The 25201-nt window shown below is 35.6% G+C and overlaps 1 long non-coding RNA gene across 1 annotated transcript; it reads left to right on the top strand.

Moving 5' to 3' along the window:
* Window positions 1–2657: 2657 nt before the first annotated feature.
* LOC118899789 lies at window positions 2658–24163 on the top strand. Its single transcript, XR_005020991.1, has 3 exons — window positions 2658–2726; window positions 21811–21880; window positions 24022–24163. It is a non-coding gene; the product is annotated as an uncharacterized LOC118899789 (long non-coding RNA).
* The last annotated feature ends 1038 nt before the right edge of the window (window positions 24164–25201 follow it).

Raw genomic sequence — 25201 nt, 5'->3', positions numbered from 1 at the left:
ATTTAAAAAAAAGGGTGTGGACAGATTCGAATGACTTTATCTAAATGAGAAAATGCATTCCTGCTTTTAAGTGAAAGAACTCAGCTCAGTTATAGCAATGACTTTGTTTTCCCTTCCTTCTGAGGGAACATTTCAAGCTAAGGAAATCTGCCAAATCAACCTAACATTTCTTCAACATGTTTGACATTTTCAGCAGGGAGTCCAAAAGGTTGCCAGAAGTTAGTTCAGTATCTGAATTTACTGTGCGTCTCACTTTGTCATATAATATTTAGAGCTGGTCATTTTGAGATGTCTAGATAGGTAGTTTTTCTTCTGTGTTTCTTCCTCCCCAAAATATTAATTGAGCCATTCAGTATTTGAATATCAATGAGCAAAAAGCTAATAGATAGCTAGTGGGAAGCAGCCGCATAGCACGGGGAGATCAGCTCTGTGCTTTGTGACCACCTGGAGGGGTGGGATAGGGAGGGTGGGAGGGAGGGAGATGCAAGAGGGAGGGGATATGGGAACGTGTATATGTATGGCTGATTCACTTTGTTATGAAGCGGAAACTAGCACACCATTGTAAAGCAATTATATTCCAATAAAGATGTTTAAAAAAAAAAAACTACCATGACAAATTTCCTAAATTTATGCCTTTTAGGTATTGTCAATATTTTTAAAGATTAAAATTCATTCACTATACATCTTTAATTAATTAACATTTTGCAAGCTCATGCCTCTAAATTTCTCTTATTCTTCTACTCTCAGTTAGGAGGCAGCATACAAACCAACAGCTTTATATAGAGGAAAATGGTGGGGAAAGAATTATGTCCCACCTTCTTGGTAGAAGAATGCTTAAATATTCAAGGTACATTAGGAATTTCTCTAAAATAAAATATTGAGCTCACCTGGAGCTACTTTGCTTTTACTTACATCCTGTTAGTTTAAATAGATCCAAACTAATTGTTCTCTAATTGCTCCATGTTTGTTTATTGAGCCAGATATTAAATCAGGGATTACACCAGGTGTCAGTGATTCAAAGGTCAAACCAAGAGCTCGCAATTGACATAAGTTTAGCCTCTATAATGAGATTCTGAGTTTCTTGATGGCAAGAATTATTTTAAATGTTCCATGAATTATTTATTATTCTGAGTAGCTTAACAGAAAATCAGTACTTAAAAGAACTGGAGAGCTAGGAGGAACCTTATATACCATCTAGGGTAGGGCTAATCAATAGAAATACAACAGGATCCACAATGAGAATCACATATGTAATTCTAAGTTTTCTAGTTTCCACATTTAAAAAAGCAAAAAAAAAAAAGTGAAATTAATTTTGATACATATTTTATTCAAGGCAATATATCCAAAATATTATCATTTCAACACATATTCAATAAAAATTATGAATAAGGTATTTTACTTTCTTTTTTTGTAGTAAATCTTCAAAATCCAGCGTGTGTTTCATACTTACAGCATACTTAAATTTAGGTTGGCCACAATATCAAATGTTCAGTAGTCACATGTGGCTAGTAGATACCATGGTGGGCAGTACAGTCCTAGAGTCTAACCCCTGCACTTTACAGATGAGAAAAACAGAGATTCAGAGAGGTGAAATGACCAGCTGGTCAGTGAACTGAAGAGAAACTCTAGAGAAAAAGTGATTGCATAACCTGAAATCACAGGGTTTCCCTACTGGGAAAGTTGTGATGACTTTTCCCACTTATTAAACCCACGTGATGCCTCTCCTTTTTCCCTCACCTCCAATATCTTAACCCAGGGGTCTGGGTAATCATGATGAAGTCACTGCCTTCAAATATAGGTAAGAAATTTGTTCCCAGGAACTGGTTGTATTTGCCCTGCCACACCTACTGATGAGACAAGACCACTTTTTTAATGATCTTTGCCCTGACCACTCTTCAGATATGAATTTTTTGATATAGTGACTAACTGTTTTTTGAGGTAAATACAATTTCAAAATTTCCTCTCCACATTAAGGTTTCTCTTGCCCCTTGAAGACAAGATCTGATCTGTTCCTCTTCACAATCTTGCTCTTCAGCCAATAAAAATGAGTAAAGTTAGTGATCAGAAAGGTAACTGAGGTTTTCAAAAGGTCAAAAGAGAAGGGCAAGGTAGAGGTGTGAGGTGAGTTCTTGCAATATAGAATTTATTCCTCAGAAAGGTTATGGACAGGAAGTGCTTGCCTAGGACAGAAGAGGCATATTAAAAGAGTCACACCAGGCTGGACCCTGTGCTTGGCACTGATTCTATCAAGTGAAATGAAGGACCCAATTACGCTTGATGGCGTGATAAGTGGAGAGAGCCCAGGCACTCAAACCAGGATAAGATAAGGAAGTGCCACTGGGAACTGAGAAGAGTGAAAGCTGCAGTCAATGGGATATGTTTTCTACAGAAACCTTTCCAGAAGATGATTTGTAAATATATTGCCAATCAGATTAAGGCATAACGTTCAACATATCAATAGACCATAAGGCGCAATTTGGGGAATTACAAAACAGTGACAGCCCATTCCGATGACTTGTGCGGAAGCTGGAGAACCAGAATCTGTCCACATTCTTGGTGTTCCTCCAGCAGAACTGGTGCAACAAATCAACTTATCTACCCGTGACGGCAACACCACCTCCCCGCGCCCCCGCCCACACACACACAAAATAGGGCTTCAAATTCTAAATTCACCAAGTGAACCCAGTTCGAAGGTGGCTTTTTCTCTGAAGCCTCCCCTGATACAGGTAAGTACTCGTCTTTTCTGCCTCTCATCCTTCTGTCATAGCTACTTTACCACAATGAAGTTTCCATCCTACCGAACTGTGGGTTAGAGTCAACTTATGAGCTTTTAAATATTAAGAACCCTAGACCAATTAAACTACAATCTCTGTGGGTAGAGCCTGCCCTGTCATTAATATTTTGCTAAAAACAGAGAGATTAAATAAAAATCTATATTCTGAACAGTGAACTATATAGGCTCCTGCATCCACCCTACTTCCCACCATCACCCTCAATTCTAAGAAACCTGGCAATCAGGCTTATACCCTCAAGGCAGTCAAGAGAAAATGCCTACAGATACTAGTATTTGATGGGCAGGAGGAGGCAGATACCAAAAAAAAAAAAAAAAAATGTATCTAGGTCAGCATCCTGCAGTCCCCAAACCAACCCTGTTTACACATAGAGCTTCCAATCAGTTTCTTAGTGCCTCACTCTTTTTTTTTTTATGATTCAATTTATTTTTTTAAATTTCCTTCCCTAAGGGGAACAGGATTTTATTTTTTTGTTTTTTTATTGATTTATTTTATTTAGTTCACATACAATATTGTTAGTTTCAAGTGTACTGCATAGTGATTTGACATTCGCATACGTTATGAAATTATCACCATGATAAGTCTAGTAACCATCTGTATCCACACAAATTTATTACAATATTATTGACCATATTCTTTATGCTGTATATTACATTCCAGTATCTTATTTATTTTATACCTGGAAGTTTGTACCTCTTAATCTTCTTCACCCATTTTACTCCCAACTCCCACCCTTCTGGAAACCACCCATTTGTTCTCTGTATGTATGAGTCTGTTTTCATTTTTTTGTTTGTTTTTAGATTCCATATATAAGTGAAATTATTCAGTATTTGCATTTCTCTGACTTATTTCACTTAGCATAACATCCTCTAGATTCATCCATGCTGTCAAAATGGCAAAATTTCATTTTTATGGCTAATATTCCACTGTATATATATTACCATATCTCTTTATCCACTCCTCTGTGGATGGACACTAAGGTTGTTTCCACATCTTGTCTATTGTAAATAATACTTCAATGATCATTAGTGTTCATCTTTCTGAATTTGTGTTTTTGTTTTCTTCAAATAAATACCCAGAAGTGAAATTGCTGGATCATATGGTTGTTCTATTTTTAATTTCTTGAGGAACCTCCATACTGTTTTCCATAGTGGCTGCACCAATTTACATTCCCACAAACAGCACACAAGGGTCCCCTTTTCTCCATATCCTTGTCAACACCTGTTATTTATTGTCTTGTTGGATAATAGCCATAATAACAGGTGTGAGATGGTCTCATTGTGGTTTTGATTTACATTTCCCTGATGATTAGTGATGTTGAGCATCTTTACATGTGTCTGTAGGCCATCTGTATATCTTCTTTGGAAAAATGTCTTTTCAGGTTCTCTGCCCATTTTTAAAATGGGTTGTTTGGGGGTTTTTTGATGTTGAGTTGTATGAGTTCTTTGTATGTTTTGGATATTAACCCCTTATCAAATGTACTGTTTGCAAATATCTTCTCCCATTCAGTAGGCTTTTTCATTTTGCTGATAGTTTCCTTTGCTGTACAAAGCTTTTTAGTTTGATGTAGCTCCATTTGTTTATTTTTGCTTTTGTTTCCCATCCTGAGGACAACAGATGCAAAAAAAATATTGCTAATACAGATGTCAAAGAGTGTATTCTATGTTTTCTTCTAGGAGTTTTATGGTTTCAGGTCTTAAATTTAAGTCTTTAATCTGTTTTGAGTTTATTTATGTATATGGTGTGAGAAAGTAGTGCAGTTTGATCTTTTTGCAAGTAGTTGTCCAGTTTTCCCAACACTATTTATTTAAGAGGCTCTGTTTTCCCCATTGTATATTCTTGCCTCCTTTGTCATAGATTAATTGACCATATAAGCATGAGTTTATTTCTGAGCTTTCTATTTTGTTCCATTGATCTATGTGTCTGGGTTTTGTGCCAGTACTATACTCTTTTGATTACTATAGCTTTGTAGTATAGTTTGAAATCAGAGGCTGTGATACCTCTAGCTCCATTTTTCTTTCCCAAGATTGCTTTGGCTATTTTTAGTCTCTTGTGTTTCCATACAAATTTTAAAATTATTTATTCTAGTTCTGTGAAAAATGCTCCTGGCATGTATTAAATCTGTAGACTGCCTTAGGTAGTATGTTCATTTTAACAATATTAATCCTTCCAATTCATGGCCACAGTATATCTTTCCATTTGTTTGTGTCATCTTCAGTTTCTTTCATCAGTGTCTTATAGTTTTCAGAGTACAATTTACTCCTATGTACTTTATTCTTTTTGTTGCAATTGTATATGGGATTGTTTTCTTAATTTCTCTTTCTGATAGTTTGTTATTCATGTATAGAAAGACAACAGGTTTCTGTATATTGATTTTGTATCCTGCAAGTTTAGTGAATTTATTTATTAGTTCTATTCGTTTTTTGGTAGCATATTTAAGATTTTCTATGTATACTATCATGTCATCTGCAAACAATGACAGTTTTACTTCTTCCTTTCCAATTTAGATTCTTTTTATTTATTTTTCTTATCCAATTACTGTGGTTAGGATTTCCAATACTGTGTTGAATAAAGGTGGTGAGAGTGAGCATCCTTGTCTTGCTCCTGATCTTAGAGGAAATACTTCCAGCTTTTCACCATTAAGTATGATACTAGCTGTGGGAATGCCACACTCTTAAAAATTAATGAGACAAGAATTTCCCAATACTTAAGGGAAGGGTCTAGTATGAAAGTTAGGTACCAAAACTTACAAACAAGAAAAAGAAAATTGAGGAAACAGAGGCCATACAGAAGAAAACTTGAAAAAAATGTATAATGAAAATATTAAAACCCTCAGAAATGTAGAAGTAGTTATTATTGCCTTCACAAAACAGGAGTGGATGTTAAGGGGGGGAAAAAGGAGCACTCAGAAAAAAACCTAGGAGATAAAATTATGCTAAAGTATACATTTATAAATCAATAGAAGTTAAAAAAAATAAAAAAATAAAAATAAATAAATAAAATAAATAAATAAAATAAAATAAAATAAAAAATCAATAGAAGTATTGAGAGAGAATATTTGAGGACATTTCCTAAGAATTAGAACAAAAAAAAAGAACATCATAAAGATAAGAAAATTATAGGATTAATCCAAGAAATCTAACTAAATAATAGAAGTTTCAGGGGGAAAAAAATGGAAAGTAAAAAATTATCAAAGAAGTAATACAGGGAAATGTTCCAGAATAGAAGGGTATGAACAACCAAGCATAAATATGACATGGGAACCAGGAAAAAGGGTACCAAACCTAGAGCAGGAGAAAGGGAGGTCCCAGGATGATGGCTGCATAGTAAGCCAGAGCAGGCCAAGGGAGAAACTCCAAGAGGGATGTCTCCAAGAAAACATATGCCCCTAATAAATTACCTGCTGTGCTTGTTTGAGAACCATTTCAGAGTTCTGCCAGACAGTTCTGGGATAAATTAGTGATCAGTATATAAAAAGTAAGCAAATGTAAAAGTGACAATTTTTTCAACCTTCAAGGAAAAAAACTTATACAATATCAAAACATAAATATAGTACATTATGGGCTCAGCTAATCTCTAGTTAAGTGACTCCAGGAAACTTTACATGATTTCCCAAACCTTAGTATTCTTTATTTTCTTTTTGCTTTTGTCCCTAATTTTTTAGTTTTTTAAAAATATTTTATTAGAGTATAGTTGATTTACAGTGTTGTGTTAGTTTCTGCTGTACAGCAAAGTGAATCAGTTATATATATATATATATATATATATATATATATATATATATATATATATATATATATCCGCTCTTTAGATTCCTTTCCCATATAGGCCATTACAGAGTACTGAGTAGAGTTCCCTGTGCTATACAGTAGGTCCTTATTAGTTATCTATTTTATATATAGTAGTGTGTATATGTCAATCCCAATCTCCCAATTTGTCCCTCTCCCCCACTTACTTCCTGGTAACCATAAGTTTGTTTTCTACATCTGTGACCCTGTTTCTGCTTTGTAGATATGTTCATTTGTACCCTTTTTTTAGATTCCACATATAAGTGATATATTTATCTTTCTCTGACTATATTGGTCATATGGTATCTCTGTTGATGATGACCACAGGGGAAGGGTTCACTGAGGCCCCACAGCATATCGTACCTGCACCTCTCCCTTGGCAGTGGGGACAGCCCTCCTTTATGTGAGGGTCTGAGGAACAGGGCACAGGAAACCCCAAAACCCTTAAAGCACATCATTCATTCTGGACTAATTAAGACCTGACCATAGGAGTAATACCTCAGAGGAAACAAACCCGTTTTCCTAGATAACAAATTCTTAGATAACCTGCAATAGGTGATTAAAAATTAAGTTTCTAGTTAGAAAAGAAATTTAGTCATTATTTAAGAAGAAAAAAAGCACAAAAATGGTCACTGGTGGGAAGCTTAACATGTGGAAACCATATTGGTCATAAAGTGAGGAGACCTGTGTCATCTTGTCTCCCCACACCCTAATCCTGGGCTTCAGGTTCCTCAGCTATAAAATGAGGCTGGCTCCTCAGCTATTAAATGAGGCTGGCTTGGATGAGCCTCTTGTTCCCTTCCAACTTGGCAGTTCCATGACCCCAAATGACCCGGGATCTAACAGCCCAGCATTGCCTAAATGTTCCCGAGAACTAGCAGAGCATGAAGTGGTTTCATGTTCTGTTGAGAAATATAAAGATGGGTCTGTTACTTGCGGCTAGAAAAAACACATCACTTCTGACACAGAAAGAAGACAGAGGGTGAGGAATCAAACCAGAGCAGTGAGTCTGACTTGCCAAACCCAAATGATTTTCCTCTTTGAGGTTAGAAGACAAGCAGTTTGAGAAAGAGTTACATAATGGTTTATCACTCCTTCACTCTCTGGCTTGTGCTCTGTTATGATGATTACCTCTCCTAGACCACCTGGAAGGTGAATGTCAAGAGCTCCAACTTGTACTTGAGGCTTTGTCACCAAATTCTCCCATAAACCTAGGTAAGTTCCTTAACCCCCAAGACCTCAGTTTCTTCAATTGTAAAATGGTGGAATTGAGCAATGAATAAATGTGTTAGTAATAATAAATAATAAAGTAATAGGTGAAAAGCAGGGGACAGAAATCACTAAAAGCAACAGGAAAATACACACAGATTATGTCATCAGGATGTAATTTTTATTCATTCACTGAACAAATATTTATTTCTTGTGCCAGGTATTATTTGAGGTACTGTGGATATGGAAGTAAAAAAAGGGGAAAAAAGCAGGTATTCCTGCTTTCTTGGAGTGTAAGTTTCTGTCAGGGTGACAGTAAATAGACAAGCAAATAAGTGAAACATGTAGCATGACAGATGGTGACCAATGCTATAGAGAAAAAGGGCAGGGAAGAAACATAGAGAGTCCAGGAAGGGGGTGGTAGTGGAGTGGGTGCAGCAAATGCCTGACGGAGGAGAAGGAATGAGCCAGGGCTGTTAGAGAGGAGAGCTCTCCAGCACAGGAACAACAAGCACCAATACACCAGGAACCATAGGAACACTAGTGTGGCTGGAACTGGTGGGCTAGGCAGAGAGTAGTAGGAAATGAGCTCAGAGATTTAACAGAGGACAGATTGTATAGAGCTTTGTAGGACTTTGGTATTTACTCAAAGTGAGATAGGAAGAACTGGAGGATTTTGAACAAAGGAATAACTAAATCAACTAAGGGTTCAAAAAGAACACTCTGGTTCAGTGTGGAGAACACAAAAGCTAAAGCAGGGAAATCAGTTAAGAGGCTATTACAATAATGTGAGATGACGGTGACTGGGATCAGGATGATAGCGGTTCAGGTGGGGAGAAAGTTCATATTCTGTGTATTTTAAAAAGCAAACAGGGGCTTCCCTGGTGGCGCAGCGGTTGAGAATCTGCCTGCCAATGCAGGGCACACGGGTTCGAGCCCTGGTCTGAGAAGATCCCATATGCCGCGGAGCAACTAGGCCCGTGAGCCACAACTACTGAGCCTGTGCGTCTGCAGCCTGTGCTCCGCAACAAGAGAGGCCGCGACAGTGAGAGGCCCGCGCACCGCGATGAAGAGTAGCCCCCCCTTGCCGCAACTAGAGAAAGCCTTTGCACGGACACGAAGACCCAACACAGCCATAAATAAATTAATTAATTAATTTTTTAAAAAAAACTGATAAAAGGCCAAATTAAAAAAAAAACAAAACAGGTTTTGTTAATGGATTAGATGCAGATTCTGAGAGAGAAAAAAGAGTCAAGAACAACTTTAAGTTTTTTTGGCAAGAATAACTGGAAGGGTGGGATTGGCATTTCCTGGAATGGGGAAGACAGCAGGATGAGGAGGTTTGAAGAAAGATTGGGGGTTTATTAAGTTTGAGATGTTAGACATACAAATAGAGATGTTGAAAAGGTAGTTGGATTTAGAATCCTGAAGTTCAAAAAAGAGGTTGTCAGAACTAGAAATATACAGCCGGGAGTCTTCTGTGTATAAACGACGTTTAAAGTGATGAGGCTGGAGGAGATCACTAAGGAGGAAAAGGAGCTATAGAAGAGTTCAGAGGACTGAGATATGGAGCATTCAAATGTTTAGTGGTTTAGCAAGATAAAGAGAAACCACCAAAGGAACCTGAGAGGGAGAGATGAATGAGGTAGGACAAAAACCAAGAGAGAAAAATATCTGGAAGTGAAATGAAAAAAAAGTCTTTCAAGGAAGGGGGATTAGTCAACTGGGTCAAATGCTGTTGATAGGCCAAGTAAGATGAGGACAGAGAAGTGATCATTGGATTTAGCAACGTGAAGGTTGTTAGGAACTTAGACAAGAGATGCTTCATTGACAACGTAATTGAAATGGCTTCAAGAGAGAACTGAAGGAGAGGAACTGGAGACAGCTGGTATAGATCACTCTTTCAAGGATTTTTGCTGGATAGTAGAGCAGAGACTTGCGGCAGAGCTGGACTTGGGGCAGAGTTGTCAAGAGAGTGTTATATTTTTAAGCTGTGCTACTCTACAGTATGTTTGCCTTCTGATGGAAATAATAAAGGGGGAGGAGCAGGGGGAGGGAAGGAAGGAAGGAAGGAAGGAAGGAAGGAAGGGAAAGAGGGAGGAAGGAAGGAAAGGAGGGATGGAGGGAGGGAAGAAGGGAGAAAGAAAGAGAAAGAAAAACAAGTAGTGAAGGACAGAGAGAAGAAGGAGAACAAGAGAAGGGAGGGGAAGGATTGAAGGATTGAGGAAGGAGGGGGAGGGGAATGCAAAGGCAGAAGGAGGAGTAAAAATTAATAACACACTGAAAAAGAAAGAGAAGTAATTATCTAAATCAGAAATGGAAGTGAGGACATTAAAAATATAAAGATCTTCCTATAACTATCCATCTAAAACATTATTTTTAATGACTGAATTGTAGTCCACTGTATCAATAAACAACTTATATACCCAGTGCCCTATTGGTGAGCATTTAGATTTCTACCAATTATTAGATTTGATGAAAAATCTTGTAGGAAATCTTGGTAAACATTCTTGATATTTTTTATTTAATTTAATATTTATTTTAATATTTTAAAAATTTGATGTGAAATTTCTTGTCAAAATGGCTATAAAACTTTAAGGTCTTGAAAATATATTGCTAAATTACCTTTCAAAAGGAAGTATCAGTTTATACTCTCATCAACAGTGTGTGAGAGTGGCATTTCCCTGCACCCTCAATTATGAATTATTATTTCCTTCCATAATCTTTGTTTATTTGATAGGTAAAAATGATATGGCACTTGAATTCACAGTCTTTTGTATATTTTTTTATTGAGATATAGTTGATGTACAGTATTATATAAGTTTCAGGTGTACAACATAGTGATTCACAATTTTAAAGGTTATACTCCATTTATACTTATAAAATATTGGCTATATTCCCTGTGTTGTAAAATTTATCCTTGTGGCTTACTTATTTTATCCATAGCAGTTTGTATTTCTTAATCCCCTAACCCTATCTTGCCCCTCCCTCTCCCTTCCCCCTGCTAGCGACCACTAGTTTGTTCTCTATATCTGTGAGTCTGTCTTGTTTTTGTTATATTCACTAGTTTGTTTTATTTTTTCCACATATAAGTGATATCATACAGTATTTGTCTTTCTATGTCTGACTTATTTCACCTAACATAATACCTTCTAAGTCCATCCATGTTGTTACAAATGGCAAAATTTCATTCTTTTTTATGGCTGAGTAGAATTTCCACTGTATGTATGTGTGTGTGTATACCACATCTTCTTTACCCATTCAGATGTTGATGTGTCCATATCTTGACAATTGTAAATAATGCTGCTATGCACATTGGGGTGCATGTATCTTTTTGAATATTGTTTTCATTTTCTTTGGATATATAACCAGGAGTGGAATTCTTGGGTCATATGGTAGTTCTATTTACAGTTTTTTGAGGAATATCTATAATGTTTTCCACAGTGGCTGCACAAATTTACATTCCCACTAACAGTGTACCAGAGCTCCCTTTTCTCCAAATCCTCACCAACATTTGTTACTTATGTTCTTTTTGATGATAGCTATTCAAAGAGATGTGAGATGACATCTCATTGTGGTTTTAATTTGCATTTATCTGATGATTAATGATGTTCAGCATCTTTTAATGTGCTTGTTGGCCAATCTACATGTCCTATTTGGAAAAATGTCTATTCAGTTCTGCCCATTTTTTAAATGGGCTCTTTGGTTTTTCTTGCTGTTGAGTTGTATGAGTTGCTTATATATTTTGGATATTAACCCCTTATCAATTATATCGTCTGCAAGAATTGTATCCCCTTCATTAGGTTGTCTTTTCATTTTGTCAATGGTTTTCTTTGCTTTTTTTTACAAAAGCTTTAAAGTTTAATTAGGTCCCATTTGTTTATTTTTGTTTTTATTTCCTTTGCTTTAGGAGACAGATCTAAAAAATATTGCTACAGTTTATGTAAAAGGCTGTTCTGGCTATGTCTTCTTCTAGGAGTTTTAAGGGTTTAGGTCTTACATTTAGGTCTTTAATCCATTCTGAGTTTATTTCTGTATATGGTGTTAGAGAATATTCTAATTTCATTCTTTTACATGTAGCTATCCAGTTTTCCCAGCACTATTTATTGAAGAGACTGTCTTTTCTCCATTGTATATTCTTGGCTCCTTTGTCACAGATTAATTGACCATAAGTATGTGTGTTTATTTGTGGGCTCTCTATTCTCTTCCATTGTTCTATGTGTCTGATGATGTGCCAGTACTGTACTGTTTTGATTACTGTAGCTTTGTAGTATAGTGTGAATTCAGGGAGTGTGATTCCTTCGGCACTGTTCTTTCTTAAGATTGTTTTGTCTATTCAGGGTCTTTTGTGTTTCCTTGTTTTTCTTGTGGTTTTTTTTTTTTAATAAATTTATTTATTTATTTATTTATGGCTGTGTTGGGTCTTTGTTGCTGCGTGCAGGCTTTCTCTAGTTGGGGCAAGTGGGAGCTACTCCTCATTGCTGTGCGTGGGCTTCACATTGTGGTGGCTTCTCCTGTTGCGGAGCATGGGCTCCAGGCGTGCGGCTTCAGTAGTTGTGGCTCACGGGCTCAGTAGTTGTGGTGCACGGGCTTAGCCGCTCCACAGCATGTGGGATGTTCCTGGACAAGGGCTCGAACCCGTGTCGCCTGCATTGGCAGGCAGACTCTTAACCACTGCGCCACCAGGGAAGTCCCTGTGTTTCCTTGTTTTTAAAATTATTTTTTCTTCTTCTGAGAAAATATGCCATTGGTAATTTGTCAGGGATTGCATTAACTCTGTATTTTGCCTTGGATAGTATGGTCATTTTAACAATATTAATCTTCCAATTCATGAACATGGTATACCTTTCCATCTGTTGTGTTGTCTTCACTTACCTTCATCAGTGTCTTATAGACTTCAGATAGGTGTTTCATTTCCTCAGGTAAGTTTATTCCTAGTTTTTTATTCTTTCTTATGTGATTGAAAATGAGATTGTTTCCTTAAATTCTCTTTTTGATAGTTTGTTGTTCATTTATAGAAATGCAACAGATTTCTGTATATTAATTTTGTATCCTGCAACTTTACCAGATTCACTAATGAGCTCTAGTAGTTTTTTGGTGGCATATTGAGGATTTTCTATGTATAGCATTATGCCATTTGCAAACAGTGACAGTTTTACTTCTTCCTTTCCAATTTGGATTCCTTTTATTTATTTATTTATTTTTATTGTCTGATTGTTGTGGCAAGAGTGGGCATTCTTGTCTTTTTCCTGAAGCCACTGGGTATGATGTTGGCTGTGAGCTTGTCAAATATGCCCTTTATTATGTTGAGGTATGCTTCCTCTTTGCTCACTTTCTGGAGAGTTTTTATCATCAATGGATGTTGAATTTTGTGAAAAGCTTTTTCTACATCTATTGAGATGATCATATAGTTTTTAATACTTCAATTTGTTAATGTGGTGTATCACATTGATTGATTTGAGGATATTGAAAAATTCTTGCATCCCTGGGATAACTCCCACTTGATTGTGGTGTATGATCCTTTTAATATATTGTTGGATTAAGTTTTCTAATACTTTGTTGAGGATTTTTGCATCCATGTTCATCAGTGCTATTGGTCTGTAATTTTCTTTTTTTGTGATATCTTTGTCTTGTTTTGGTATCAGGGTGATGCTGGCCTCACAGATGAGATTAGGAGGATTCCTTCCTCTGCAATTTTTTTGGAATATTTTGGAAGGATAGGTGTTAACTCTTATCTAAATGTTTGATAGAATTCACCTGGGAAGCCATCTGGTCCTGGACTTCTGTTTGTTGGGAGTTTATTTATTAATGATTCAATTTCATTACTAGTAATTGGTCTGTTCACATTTTCTATTTCTTCCTGGTTCAGTCTTGGAAGAGTGTACATTTCTAGGAATTTGTCCTTTTCTTCTGTTTTGTCAACTTTACTGGCATGTAGTTGTTTATAGTAGTTTCTTATGATCTTTTGATTTTCTGTGGTAGTGGATGTAACTTCTTCTTTGTCATTTTTGATTTCATTGATCTAGGTCCTCTCTCTTTTTCTCTTGATGATTCTGGCTAAATGTTTATCAATTTTATTTATCTTTTCAAAGAGCCAGCTCTTAGTTTTATTGATCTTTTCTCTTTTTTTTCTTTTTTTTTTGTCTTTTTTAGTTTCTATTTCATTTATTTCTGCTCCGATCTTTATCATTTCTTTCTTTCTACTATCTTTGGGTTTTACTTGTTCCTCTTTTTCTAGTTCCTTTAGGTATAAGATTAGATTGTTTACTTGAGGTTTTTCTTGTTTCCTGAAGTAAGCTTGTATCATTATAAACTGCCCCCTTAGAACGGCTTTTGCTGTATCCTATAGATTTTGTATCATTGTCTTTGTTTTAATTTGTCTCCAGTTATTTTTTATTTCCTTTTGATTTCTTCAGTGATCCATTGGTTGTTTAGTAGTATATTGTTTAGCCTCCATCTGTTTGCATTTTTTGCAATTTTTTTCTTGTAGTTGATCACTAGTCTCATAGCATTGTGGTGAGAAAATATGCTTGATATGATTCAATCTTAAATTTACTGAGACATGTGTTGTGGCCTAGCATGTGATCTATCCTGCAGAATATTTCATGTGCACTTGAAAAAGTATGGATTCTGCTGCTTTTGGATGGAACGTTCTATATACATCTATTAATTCCTTTTGGTCTAATGTGTTGTTTAAAGTCAGTGTTTCCTTATTCATTTTCTGTCTGGATAATATGTCCATTGATGTAAGTGGGGTGTTAAAGTACCCTACTATTATTGTGTGACTGTTGTTTTCTCCCTTTATGTCTGTTAATATTTGCTTTACATATTAGGTGCTCCTATGTTCAGTAGATATATGCTTACATCTTGTTATATCTTCTTGGATTGATCACTTGATCATTATGTAATGTCCTTTATCTTTTGTGACAGTCTTTATTTTAAAGTCTATTTTATCTGATATAAGTTTTGCTATCCCAGCTTTCTTTTGATTTCCATTCGCATTGAATAACTTTTTCAATCCCCTCACTTTCAGTCTGAGTGTGCCTTTAGATCTGAAGGTAGTCTCTTGTAAGCAGCATATATACGAGTCTTGTTTTGTATACATTCAGCTACTTTATGTCTTTTGATTGGAGCATTTAGTCCATTTACATTTAAATGTAATTCACATTACATTTAAAGTAATTATCAATATGTATGTTCTTACAGCCATTTTGTTAATTGTTTTGGGGTTGTTTTGTGGGATTGTTGTTGTTGTTGTTTTTCCTTTCTTCTGTGATTTGATGGCTATCTCTAGTGTTACGTTTGGATTCCGTTTTCTTTTTGTCTGTGTGTATCTATTATGGATTTTTCGTTTGTGGTTACCATGAGGTTTATATATAGCAATATATACATATATGTATGTATATATTGCTATATGTAATACATACATATATGATTATTTTAAGTTACTGATCTATTAATTTCAAATGCATTTTGACAATCCTGCATTTGTACTCTCCTCCCCTCAGGATTACTGTTTTGATTAGATTTTTCATCTGATTGTTTTGTGTATCCCTTAACTGCTTACTATGGATATAGATGATTTTACTGTTTCTGCCTTTTAACCTTCCTACTAGCTTTGTGCATGGATGATTTCCTACTTTTACTCTATGTTTGCCTTTACCGATGAGCTTTTTCCTGTCATAATTTTCATGTTTCTAGTTGTTGCCTTTTTTTTTGCTTAGAGAAGTTCCATTAACATTTCTTGTAAAACTTATTTGGTGGAGCTGAACTCTTTTAGCTTCTGCTTGTCTGTAGAGTTTTGATCTGTCTATCAATTCCGAACAAGATCCTTGCTGAGTAGTGTATTCTTGGTTGTAGGTTTTTTCCGTTCATCACTTCAAATAACTTGTGCCACTCCCTCCTGGTCTATAAAGTTTCTGCCGAAAAGTCAGCTGTGAATCTTAGGGGAATTTGCTTTTATGTAACCAGTTGTTTTTCCCTTGCTTTTTTTTTTTTTAAACATCTTTATTGAAGTATAATTGCTTCACAATGGTCTGTTAGTTTCTGCTTTATAACAAAGTGAATCAGCTACACATATACACACGTTCCCATATCTCCTCCCTCCTGCATCTCCCTCCCTCCCACCCTTCCCATCCCACCCCCACAAGCAGTCACAAAGCACTGAGCTGATCTCCCTGTGCTATGCGGCTGCCTCCCACTAGCTATCTATTTTACCTTTGGTAGTGTATATATGTCCATGACACTCTCTCACCCTGTCACATCTCACCCCTCCCCCTCCCCATATCCTCAAGTCCATTCTTTAGTAGGTCTGTGTCTTTATTCCCATCTTGCCACTAGGTTCTTCATGACCTTTTTTTTTTTTTCCTTAGATTCCATATATATGTGTTAGCATACTGTATTTGTTTTTCTCTTTCTGACTTACTTCACTCTGTATGACAGACTCTAACTCCATCCACCTCATTACAAATACCTCCATTTCATTTCTTTTTATGGCTGAGTAATATTCCCTTGTATATATGTGCCACATCTTCTTTATCCATTCATCCGATGAGGGACACTTAGGTTGCTTCCATGTCCTGGCTATTGTAAATAGAGCTGCAATGAACATTTTGGTACATGACTCTTTTTGAATTATGGTTTTCTCAGGGTATATGTCCAGTAGTGGGATTGCTGGGTCGTATGGTAGTTCCATTTTTAGTTATTTAAGGAACCTCCATACTGTTCTCCATAGTGGCTGTATCAATTTACATTCCCACCAACAGTGCAAGAGTGTTCCCTTTTCTCCACACCCTCTCCAGCATTTATTGTTTCTAGATTTTTTGATGATGACCATTCTGACCGGTGTGAGATGATACCTCATTGTAGTTTTGATTTGCATTTCTCTAATGATTAATGATGTTGAGCATTCTTTCATGTGTCTGTTGGCCATCTGTATATCTTCTTTGGAGAAATGTCTATTTACATCTTCTGCCCATTTTTGGATTGGGTTGTTTGTTTTTTTGTTATTGAGCTGCATGAGCTGCTTGTAAATCTTGGAGATCAATCCTTTGTCAGTTGCTTCATTTGCAAATATTTTCTCCCATTCTGAGGGTTGTCTTTTGGTCTTGTTTATGGTTTCCTTTGCTGTGCAAAAGCTTTTAAGTTTCATTAGGTCCCATTTGTTTATTTGTGTTTTTATTTCCATTTCTCTAGGAGCTGGGTCAAAAAGGATCTTGCTGTGATTTATGTCATACAGTGTTCTGCCTATGTTTTCCTCTAAGAGTTTGATAGTGTCTGGCTTTACACTTAGGTCTTTAATCCATTTTGAGTTTATTTTTGTGTATGGTGTCAGGGAGTGTTCTAATTTCATACTTTTACATGTACTTGTCCAATTTTCCCAGCACCACTTATTGAAGAGGCTGTCTTTTCTCCACTGTATATGCTTGCCTCCTTTATCAAAGATAAGGTGACCATATGTGTGTGGGTTTATCTCTGGGCTTTCTATCCTGTTCCATTGATCTATATTTCTGTTTTTGTGCCAGTACCAAACTGTCTTGATTACTGTAGCTTTGTAATATAGTCTGAAGTCAGGGAGCCTGATTCCTCGAGCTCCATTTTTCGTTCTCAAGATTGCTTTGGCTATTCGGGGTCTTTTGTGTTTCCATACAAATTGGGAAACTTTTTGTTCTAGTTCTGTGAAAAATGCCAGTGGTAGTTTGATAGGGATTGCATTGAATCTGTAGATTGCTTTGGGTAGTAGAGTCATTTTCACAATGTTGATTCTTCCAATCCAAGAACATGGTATATCTCTCCATTTATTTGTATCATCTTTAATTTCTTTCATCAGTGTCCTATAATTTTCTGCATACAGGTCTTTTGTCTCCTTAGGTAGGTTTATTCCTAGATATTTTATTCTTTTTGTTGCAATGGTAAACGGGAGTGTTTTCTTAATTTCACTTTCAGATTTTTCATCATTAGTATATAGGAATGCAAGTGATTTCTGTGCATTAATTTTGTATCCTGCTACTTTACCAAATTCATTGATTAGCTCAAGTAGTTTTCTGGTAGCATCTTTAGGATTCTCTATGTATAGTATCATGTCATCTGCAAACAGTGACAGCTTTACTTCTTCTTTTCCGATTTGGATTCCTTTTATTTCTTTTTCTTCTCTGATTGCTGTGGCTAACACTTCCAAAACTATGTTGAATAAGAGTGGTGAGAGTGGGCAACCTTGTCTTGTTCCTAATCTTAGTGGAAATGGTTTCAGTTTTTCACCATTGAGGACAATGTTGGCTGTGGGTTTGTCATATATGGCCTTTATTATGTTGAGGAAAGTTCCCTCTATGCCTACTTTCTTCAGGGCTTTTATCATAAATGGGTGTTGAATTTTGTCGAAAGCTTTCTCTGCATCTATTGAGATGATCATATGGTTTTTCTCCTTCAGTTTGTTAATATGATGTAGCACGTTGATTGATTTGTGTATATTGAAGAATCCTTGCATTCCTGGAATAAACCCCACTTGATCATGGTGTATGATCCTTTTAATGTGTTGTTGGATTCTGTTTGCTAGTATTTTGTTGAGGATTTTTGCATCTCTGTTCATCAGTGATATTGGCCTGTAGTTTTCTTTCTTTGTGACATCTTTGTCTAGTTTTGGTATCAGGGTGATGGTGGCCTCGTAGAATGAGTTTGGGAGTGTTCCTCCCTCTGCTATATTTTGGAAGAGTTTGAGAAGGATAGGTGTTAGCTCTTCTCCAAATGTTTGATAGAATTCACCTGTGAAGCCATCTGGTCCTGGGCTTTTGTTTGTTGGAAGGTTTTTAATCACAGTTTCAATTTCAGTGCTTGTGATTGGTCTGTTCATATTTTCTATTTCTTCCTGGTTCAGTCTCGGCAGGTTGTGCATTTCTAAGAATCTGTTCATTTCTTCCAGGTTGTCCATTTTATTGGCATAGAGTTGCTTGTAGTAATCTCTCATGATCGTTTGTATTTCTGCAGTGTCAGTGGTTACTTCTCCTTTTTCATTTCTAATTCTATTGATTTGAGTCTTCTCCCTTTTTCTCTTGATGAGTCTGGCTAATGATTTATCAATTTTGTTTATCTTCTCAAAGAACCAGCTTTTAGTTTCATTGATTTTTGCTATTGTTTCCTTCATTTCTTTTTCATTTATTTCTGATCTGATCTTTATGATTTCTTTCCTTCTGCTAGCTTTGGGGTTTTTTTGTTCTTCTTTCTCTAATTGCTTTAGGTGCAAGATTAGGTTGTTTATTCGAGATGTTTCCTGTTTCTTGAGGTAGGCTTGTATTGCTATAAACTTCCCTCTTAGCATTGCTTTTGCTGCATCCCATAGGTTTTGGGTCGTCGTGTCTCCATTGTCATTTATTTCTAGGTATTTTTTGATTTCCCCTTTGATTTCTTCAGTGAACACTTCATTATTAAGTAGCATATTGTGTAGCCTCCATGTGTTTGTATTTTTTACATATCTTTTCCTGTAATTGATATCTAGTCTTATAGCGTTGTGGTCGGAAAAGATACTTGATACGATTTCAATTTTCTTAAATTTACCAAGGCTTGATTTGTGACCCAAGATATGATCTATCTTGGAGAATGTTCCATGCGCACTTGAGAAAAATGTGTATTCTGTTGTTTTTGGGTGGAATGTCCTATAAATATCAATTAAGTCCATCTTGTTTAATGCATCATTTAAAGCTTGTGTTTCCTTATTTATTTTCATTTTGGATGATCTGTCCATTGGTGAACGTGGGGTGTTAAAGTCCCCTACTATGGTTGTGTTGCTGTCGATTTCCCCTTTTATGGCTGTTAGTATTTGCCTTATGTATTGAGGTGCTCCTATGTTGGGTGCATAAATATTTACAATTGTTATACCTTTGTCACTGTGGTTTTAATTTGAATTTCTCTAAGAATAATGATGAACTTTTTCCAGTGTTTATTTGCCATTCCTACATCTACTTTTGTAAAGTGTTTAGATCTTTTGTTTATTTTAAAAATGAACCTGTTTGTTTTCTTATTATTGAGTTATGAGTGTCTTTACATATTCTAGATGCCAGCTCTTTATCAGATATGTGTTTTGCAATTTTTTTCCCAGTTTGTGACTTGGTTTTTCATTCTCTCAACAGCAGCTTTTCAAAGAACACGTCTTTAATTTTCATGAAGTCAAACTTATCAATTGTTTCTTTTATGACACATACTTTTTGGGTCTTATCTAAGAAATACTTGCCTATCCTAACGTTGCAAGGATTTTCTTCTATTTTTTTTCCAGAAGTTTTATGGCTTTAGGTTTCATACTCAGATCTATAATCCCTTTTCAGTTCACTTTATGCGTATGGTGTAAGAAATGGATCATTGTTTCAGAACCATCTGTTTAAAACGACTGCCTTCTCTCCATTGAATTGCCCTAGCACCTCACCTTTGTAAAAAAACAAACAAACAAACATATCAGTTGACTATACACATGTAGATCTATATCTTGACTCAATTCCTCCATTTATCTCTGGATTTATACTTTTCCCAATACCATATTGCTTTGATTACTCTCAATTTATAATAAGTCTTAAAATCAAGTAGTAGGAACTCTTCAACCTTCTTTTTCAAAATTGTTTTGACTATTTCAGTGTTTTTATTTTTTCATATAAATTTTTGAATCAACTTGTATATTTCTACAAAAAGAGAATGCTGAGATTTTATTTGGAATTGTACTGAATCTATAACTCAATCTGGGGAGAAAGTTCATTGTAATAAATTTTCTCCCAGTCTGTGAGCATAGTATATCTCTCCATTTATGTAGGTCTTCTTTTTATTAGCTATTTCATTAGTGTTTTGTAGTTTTCAGCATATATTTGTTGTATTTTTATGTAGGCATTTCATATTTGTTGGTACTATTGTAAATGATACTTTAAATATTTCCCATATTTATAGTATTTTTGCATTTATGTATTTAATGCAATTTATGTATTTCATTTAATTAACAGTGTTTCATCTGGCCTGTGTATTGCCAATATTTTTGCCCCATTTGCCATTTACCTTTTAATCTTGTTTATAGGCAAATATTAAGTGTTTTCATTCATGGTTCCTCCTTTTGCATAAATTCTTTACATTTCAAATTACTTTACTTTTATCTATAGTATTTCATTTTATCTTTATGATAACTACAAAACTACAAAAAGGACAGTGCTATTCCTCTTCTATAGCTTATTACACTGATATCAAAAGATTAATTTTTCTAGATTACATAGTTTGTCAGAGGGAGTTTTCAAACTAGACTTTTAGTTACTCTGCTTCTAAATACTTTTCACAGACCCTGCACTCAAGGAGCACACAGTCTAATAAGAAAAATAGATAAATAAATGAATTTAATAACGCTTCAGTGGTAGCCTAGAGGAAGTACAGTATTTAACATGAGGTGTAGTCACGTCAGTACTAACTAAGATCCTCAGTGTGCCCCTAGAAGTCCACACAGTCCTTACATCACATGTTAATTTAGTTCCTGATTGAGACAGTACTTATGGGACTGCATTTTACGACTTCCTTTACATTATTTTCTGGACTTCCTGACTCGTGTATTTTTTCTACTGATTGAAAGCTCTGAGATTATATCTTGTCATATGAAAACTACCAAATGGGGTAAACCAATATTCTAAGTGTAAATTCATACATTTCTTAAGTAAAAAATAAAAAGCAGCATTCAAAATAACCCAAATATAAAAGATATTATCATCATGGATAAACTTTTGGAAAAGCTGGCATGTGGATCCAAATGGTACCCCTGGACCTGGCAGTAAAAATTATTGGTAAAATGTATGAATATATATAAGGAAATGCTGCTACTAATTACTTTCAGATTAAAATTACAATAAATCTTTAAGAGAATGACATATATTTTCCATTCCAGAAAAATTTTACTTGTTATCAAAATACAAGAAATAGCAGAGGATTGTGTATATGCTTTCAGCACAAAAGATGCTATTTCCTCAAGCTAAACATAAATGCTCATCAACAGCTTCATTTAACTCTACTCCCAGAAAACCAACCTAAGCCAAATCTGCCGTTATGACAAAATCTAAACTGTGACTCAAGAGCTAAATGATGATGGTAAGTAAGACAGAATTCACAATGACTTAATCGAATATTCTTAGTCTTCTGGGGAAATAGAACTAGCCTTATAAAACACCACACAACATCAGATGGTTCCTATTTGGATCTTTGTTGATCACCCAAGTTGCAGTAATTCCTCTAGAAGGAAAAGGCTCTCCATCTGAGGACCACTGACCCACTCATCTGTCAACAGATTTTTTTTAAATGTGCTTGTATTGGTTGCAGGGATTTTAGTTTTGTTTAGGTAGAGATAAAATTTCTTTTGGATTTGTTTTAAGAAATGCAATCTTGAGACACAGTATTTTATTTAACACACTTATAAATTTACTTTTATTCAACTTCAGTCTAAAGAAGGGAAGAATCCAATATGAAAGGAGAGGGATAAAAACAGGAGAACTGAAGATAAAGAGGAGTCTATTCTCAATAATGCATTTAAGAAAAACTGTGTAACTTGAAAAGATTGAGCAGAAAAAGGAGCAAAAATAGGGAGCAGGGAAGGGAGAGGAAGGTGATGGAGGAGAAAGTACTTGCACAGATGTACATCCCACAGGGATGTACACATGGTAATTAGGTAAGGAGATAATGAAGAAAAATTCTGGAGGAAGCAATTGAACAGAAGCTATGTGAATACTTAAGAAGAAATGGGTGTTAACTATAAATAAGTATGGATGAGTTCACCAAAATCTTCTTATCAGCAGATCGAGTTTCCTTCTAAAACAGGGTTTTTAAATCAGTAGATCAAGGAAAGACTTCTACTGATTTAGGGTATATCTGACAAACTCTCTCTTAGTACTTTTATGAATAAAAAAAGGACAATGTAAGTTGGATGTTGGCTATGTTAGACGTGTAGATATCTAGTTGAATAAACTTACCCAAAGCATATTGCTTAATATATTAATTCATTCACTCGTTAATTCTCCAATTATAAACTCTTAAAGCGGCTTCTATTTGCCAGGTACTATGTTAAGCCTTAGGTGTACTAAGAAGACCAAGGTGTGGTCTCACAGTCTACGAGGGAGAAGCAGTTCTATCACAAATAACTGCAATAAACTGTTCAGTAACTAAGATTAGAGGGAAATCTTTAACGTGAAGAAAAGACACTCACAAGGTTCTTTCCAAGCTTACCTTCTTCAACATTTTCCCCAGTAATGTAGCTAATGCCAGAAAGGACTTGCTTATCATCTTTCAGATGTCATAAAACTTGTAGATGTGGCTATATATTGGTAGGTAAAAATAAGAAGTCAAAAAAGTTATAATGGCTGTAATGATGGGCTGAAACCATGATGAATTAAATAAAAATAAATAAATGTAGCAGTCTACATTTAGGTTAAAAAACACAACCACATGAATACAGAACCTGGAAGATCTAACTTGACAGCAGCTAATATAAAGAGGACTTGACTCTTAGTCAAACACAAACTGATCATAGCTTAGCTGAGAAATGTAATGGGTGAAAATACTTGTGTAATTTGAGGTTGCATTATCAAAGCAGCATATCCAAGCCAAGGACTGTTACGACACTGCATTCTATGCTGGTAAGAATGATTCTGCAGTGTGGGGTCTAGTTCTGGGGTACACTTCAAGGAAGCGTTTGACATATTAGTAAGGATTCAGCAGGAGGTAACCAGAAGGGTTTTTTATATAAAACCCATTCATTTTATATCTTTAAAAATGTGTAAGGAAATGGAGCTCTTTAGTTTAAAGAAAGGAAGATGTAATGAAACATGGCATTGTTTTCTTTAACAGTGAATAGAATTATTCTATGAAGTCCCGAGGGTGAAATAGGAAAAACTAACTTTTTATTGGGATTCATTCTTTGCAAAGAACTGTCCCATGTCCTATGAACCACAGAATGTGGTTCTCATAATGACCCTGAGAGTTAGGCAATGCAGGCACTACCTGTTACCACCATTTTATAGGTGAGGAAACAGGTTCAGAGAAGTTGGGGTTTGCCTAAAGTGAAAATGTTAGGGTCCAAATTCCAATTTTCTGACCTGAGACCTATGCTTTTCCCATAATACCATACTATCCTTCCACTTAGAAACAGATTTTATCTCAGTACAAAGAAAGTCTTTCTAATAAGGACCACACAAGAATGAAACAGACTGCCTCACAAATTAATGATCTTTCTTTTCCAGAAAAAGGCCAACAAGAGCTGGAGGACTTTGTGTCGAGAACATATTTTGGAGGTGACTTCTACTCATGGAAGAGGATGGGTCAGGTGACCCCTAAATCCATTTAAATAAATGTTCACCACAGGAAAAAGAGAGAGAGGAAGAAAGAAAGAGAGCGAGAGAGAGGGAGTGGGAGTGGGAGGGAAGAAGGGAGGAAAGAAGAAAGTTTTGAGAGATTCAAGGTGATATTCATTAGTCATCCACAGAATTCATTCATTCATTCGGCAAAAATTCACTGACCACTTACTATGTGGTAGTCGATTCTGGGACAGTAATGAGCATACCAAACTTGAAAATTAAAATCTTGGTATTAAGTACTAGTTAACTGAGTTGTAATCTGTGTGACATTTTGAGTCTAAATTTTCCCATATGTCAACTGAGGATTATAAAATCTGCCTCAAGAATTGTAAGGATTAAATGAGATAATATTTTTAAAGTACTAAGCACATAGCAGTGTCTCAAAATATTAGTTCCCTTCTTCCCTTGAAGTATGAGGGGTGCCATGAAGTTGCTAGGAGATAGTTTTATGAACTGAGTATGACAATAAGACAGGACCTAGATATAGAGAAAGTGGGGTGCAAACAGAACATCCCTTGGGGTTCCCATTATTTAGCTGGTCCGAGGGTGATCACTCAGGCTTAACTCTGTAAGAATAGGATAGTTTGTTAATTCACAAGCCTAAGTACAACATCTCTAAAACTTTGTTCTCAATCTAAGATTTATTTCTTTTCATTGATTTTTATACACTCTTGAACACATTGCACTAGTTACTTATTCTCAGACAGAACTGGAGAAAAGGAGATATTTGTCTGTTGGATGCTCTTATAGATGAAACAGAAACAGGAACAGTGTTTTATAGTGATTTAGATATCCAAAGTAATATCTAGCTAAACATGTTTTTAATCAGAGAAAAAAAAATCATTTGCCTAAAAGTAAGAAAATTTCCACTTAGATTTACTAGTTACACATTTCTGTTTGTAAAACCGAAATTCTTGGCTGTATCTAGAGTGGCTTAGCATGTAACAGTTTGGATAATTTTGCCAACTTCATGTTCTGGCCACAAATAAGAACACATCAGGAGACAATGTTTCAGCTGGTTATGAAAGATTGTTGGTCAGTACATAAGCTCACCCAGCTATGGAAA

Source organism: Balaenoptera musculus, chromosome 8 (genome assembly GCF_009873245.2).
Source record: "Balaenoptera musculus isolate JJ_BM4_2016_0621 chromosome 8, mBalMus1.pri.v3, whole genome shotgun sequence".
NCBI classification, from domain to species: Eukaryota; Metazoa; Chordata; class Mammalia; order Artiodactyla; family Balaenopteridae; genus Balaenoptera; species Balaenoptera musculus.
This window is presented reverse-complemented; position numbering and strand designations above follow the sequence as displayed.